This window comes from Macrobrachium nipponense, chromosome 12 (genome assembly GCF_015104395.2).
Source record: "Macrobrachium nipponense isolate FS-2020 chromosome 12, ASM1510439v2, whole genome shotgun sequence".
NCBI lineage: Eukaryota > Metazoa > Arthropoda > Malacostraca > Decapoda > Palaemonidae > Macrobrachium > Macrobrachium nipponense.
The window spans coordinates 76,761,359-76,765,753 of NC_087205.1; positions in this window are offsets into that span (position 1 = coordinate 76,761,359).

A 4,395-nucleotide genomic window follows, 5' to 3' on the forward strand; every position below is an offset into this window, starting at 1 on the left:
GAATTGAGAATGTTGGAATTTAATATGGAAAAGTTTAGGGCGGAGGAGAGAGAAAAGGAAAGAGAGCATGAAATTGCTATGAAGGGTTTGGAACCCCCTTCTCCTTCTTCTCCCAGTAGATCTGTAACGCCTGTTATAAATTTGGTACAGGCTTTAAATTTTGTGCCTACTTTTCAGGAATGTAATATCGCTGAGTTTTTCGTATCCTTTGAAAGGATAGCTGCTAGGTTGCAATGGCCACGGGAATATTGGACCACCCTTATCCAAAGCAAGTTAGTAGGTAGGGCCCAGAGAGTTTCTGTGACCTTGGACGAATCTCTATCCTTGGACTATGAAAATGTGAAAGCCATAGTTTTAAGGACTGGTTCAAATCTAAAGAAGTGGATGATTATGACAAGGTGAAGGAGTTACTGTTGGTAGAAGAATTTAAGCGGTGTGTACCAGAAAAACTAAAAGTATATTTAGAGGAATTGAAAATAGAGACGTTACAGGAGGTTGCCATTGCAAGTGACGAATATTATTTGTCATAAAAATGAGTTAGGGGTGATGAATCACGCAAAGCCTGGCTGGATTAGAACGGGCCGGAGCGGTAGTAATAATAATAACAATAATAATAATAGTAATGCTTGTGGTAGGCCTAATTTTGTTAATAGGAGTCAACCCAGGAGGCAAAATAATAATAATTTTTCTCCCAATAATAATCGCTTTTCTCCTAATAGTGGTAACAGGGGGTATAAGGTTTATAATCCGGAAAAGTTGAGAGACATGACATGCTTCTTTTGTAATAAAAAGGGCCATGTAAAAAGTCAGTGTTTTGCCTTCAAGAAGTCCCTGCAAGCTAATGGTAGACCAGTTATGGGCATTGAAAAGAGAGAGAGCGATCCCGTCCAAACGAGAACGGCTGAACAATGACTAACCAATTGCTTTAACAGGTATTTGTCCCATGGTAGTGTCTCGTCTGTGAATTCATCCAAAGTTAAAGAGGTTCGTATTTTGCGAGAGACTGGTGCCGCTCAGTCGTTGATTTTACGAGAAGCATTACCTAGAGATTTTGTTCATGATTATCAAGAGTTTGTGTTGTTGTCCTATCCCATCGGTAATTTCCATTTAAAATGTCCTTCCTTTTCAGGAATATTGAAATTGGCCATTGCGAATAAGTTTCCTGTTAAGGACGTGGATGTAGTGGTAGGAAATGATGTGGCTTATAAAAATAAACATAATCCAATTTTGATAAATAATGAAATTGCAGTAGTTACTCGTTTTAGAGCTAGTGTTGTTGACGCAGCAGAGTCAGCAACAGATGTAGATTTGAGTAGTTTAGAACGTAGTGATAGCGTAGTTTTAGGAGATATTGGAATTTTGAAGGACAAATTGAATTGGACTACGTAAGAGCTTATTAAAGCTCAGAAAAGGGATTTTCGGGATCTCCCTATTCAGTCAGGTGAGGTGTCTGATGTAACTGTTCCAAGATTTAAGATAATGAATAATATTTTATATAGGTTGAGTAGGCCTATGGAGGCTGATAATATTGATCATGAAATTTTGAGACATATAATGGTACCTTTTGTTTACAGGAATGAGTTAATGTCATTGGCGCATGACAGTGGTTTGGCTGGTCATTTTGGCATTCATAAGACTTCGGGGAAATTGCTTATGAGTTATTATTGGCCCAAGTTGAAGGCAGACGTAAAGAAGTTTGTCAATAGTTGTGACGTCTGTCAGAAGGTCGGTAAGCCCAATCAGTCTATACCAAAGGCACCTCTATGTCATATCCCCCTTGTTTCTGAACCTTTTAAAGAGGTAATTATTGATGTTGTTGGACCATTGCCCAAGACACGTAGTGGGAAAGAATATATTTTTACTATTATGGATAAAATGTCTCGTACCATAAAAAGTGTTAAGATTGTGGATGTACTAATTGATTTCTTCACCAGGTTTGGGATGCCTAAGATAATTCAATCAGACTGTGGTACTAATTTCATCAGCAAGTATTTTAGTGAGAAAATGGCAGAGATAGGTATTAAACATGTGATTTCATCTCCTTATTATCCTGAAAGTCAGGGTGCTCTGGAGAGGTTTCATCAAACCATGAAATCGACGATTAGGAATATAGTTTAAGTCACGGTTCTGAGTGGGATAAAGAATTACCATATCTCTTATTTGCTTTTCGGTCGGCTCCAAGTCAATCATTAGGTTTGTCGCCTTTCAATTTGGTTTTCGGACATTGTGTTCGTGGTCCTCTTGATGTCGTAAGAGAGTCATGGGAAGGTGACATTCCTAATATTAATTTGTTGGATTACATGACTAATTTAGGTGATAAAATGATGAAGGCTTGGGAATTTGCTCATGAAAATATGTTGTGTAGTCAAAGAAGAATGAAGTACTTTTTGAAAGGAAAATTAAGACTCGTAACTTCGCTGAAGGCGACAAGGTGTTGGTGTTGTTACCTTTTCCTGGTAATCCATTACAAGCTTCATTTTCAGGTCCTTGGAAAATTTTGAAAAAAATTAGTGATAATTATTTAGTAGACTCCTGAGAGAAGGAAACCTTTTCAGCTTTGTCATATAAATATGTTGAAGGCATATATGGAACAGGAGAAAGCTATTCCGCTGGCAACAATTGGAGAGATTGTTAAATGTAATAACCTTTATTCCTTTTCAGAGGAAGCACAATGGAAATTGCTTTATAGCAAAGAAAGATAAAGGAAAGGAAAACGTATTTTCGAGAAGTTCGGCAGCAAGAAGGCATTCTCGCAGGTGTTGGAGGTGCCTGTTCTCAGGATGGTTCTAGAATCGGCAGGAGTGTTGTGGAATGCAACAGGCGCCGAAGTGTCGTGAGAAACACCGCGACTTCTGATGCAATACTTCGACGGACGAAGTAGGAGGAGGCAGATCATCAGTCACGGAGTCAGAGATCATCAGTAAGAGCCACAGATCAGATTATCAGTGAGAGATCAGCAGCAGAGATCGTCAGAGAAAGATAAGAGAAGAAGGAACCAGGACGAAGGATCAGAGGAAAAGTTGCTCGAGAATTGGTCGAATTCTGGTCAAGTCGTCTTCAGGAGTGGACAACCGAGTTATTTCGACGTTGAGCCAGACTTCAGAGAAGAAACTTCCTGCTAGAGGTTTTGGGGAGTTCCTGCCCTTCAAGTATCAAGAGTAGACATTATTTTCTGCAATACGGAGGCAAGAAGGCGTCCTTTTGTGAAGCCATTGCTTCGAGTTGCAAAATTGGTCGGCAAGTACTTTCATTACCTCACTGTTCCCCCAGTTCATGCAGTGTAAGATTTTACCTTTTTATGTAAATAGGAGACACAATTCTGCATTTATCTTTGTTAGTAAGCTTGTAAATAAACATTTGTTGTGTTAGTGTTTCTTTCTATATTCGTATCCCCAGTTTCAATTGTTGGTGTTGAATTCTTTTTGTTTATAATAATATTGAACATGAAGTGGACCTTCTCTCGGTTCGTACCATTGTGGCGACCTTGCTTAGAATAGCACTAGCATTTTGAAACAGGGAGAATATAGAAAGAACCAGAACGAGGGAGATGGTGAAAGAGTTCATTGAGTCAGGTAAGCTTCTAGGTCTGGAGGGGAATGATCTTCGTAAGTATGTTGAAAGGAAAGAAAGAGAAAAGTATGAGAGAGATGAAAGAGCGGCTGAGAGAGAGGAAAGAGCAGCCCAGAGGGAAGTGCAGCAAGTGAGAGAAGCAATGAAAATGCAGCAGGAGTATGCATGAGTTGGAAATTGCTCGGTTAAGGAAAAGTACTCGTAACAGTCGGAGAGGCGAGAACGAAAACGAAGCTGATACGTTTGGTATGAGTGCAATGCTGAAATTACTACCAAAGTTTGATAAGGAAGAGTAACAAAATATTTCATGTGTTTTGCGAAGTTAATGGAAAGAGTAGGGTCTCCTACTGTGTATAGTTGCATGTCTAAGGAGGAATGTGACGATTATGATATTGTGAAAGAAACTGTTCTTAGCGCGTGCAGGTTAGTACCGGAGGCAAACCGTAAGAAATTTAGAAATTTGAGAAAGGATGAAAATATCATGTATGTAGAATACGGTAAGAAGTTTGAAAGGCTGTTGTTTGATTGGTTAACTTCTGCTAAAGTTGAGGATTTTGATAGTTTGAAGAACTTAATGTTGTTAGAAAACTTCAAAGATAACATATCCCCTGAGATTAAGCTTTACATAGAAGATAGGCGAGAAGTATCTTTTGCAGGAGCAACTAGGTTAGCTGACGAATATAGTCTAACTCATAATTTGAGTGTTAGTAAGAAACGAAATGATTCTTCGTCTGGTAGAGTACAAAACAGTAAAGGTTTCAGTCCTAGTAATAGAAATGCGAGTAAAAGTGACTATTCCTGTTATACATGCGGAAAACCAGGTTA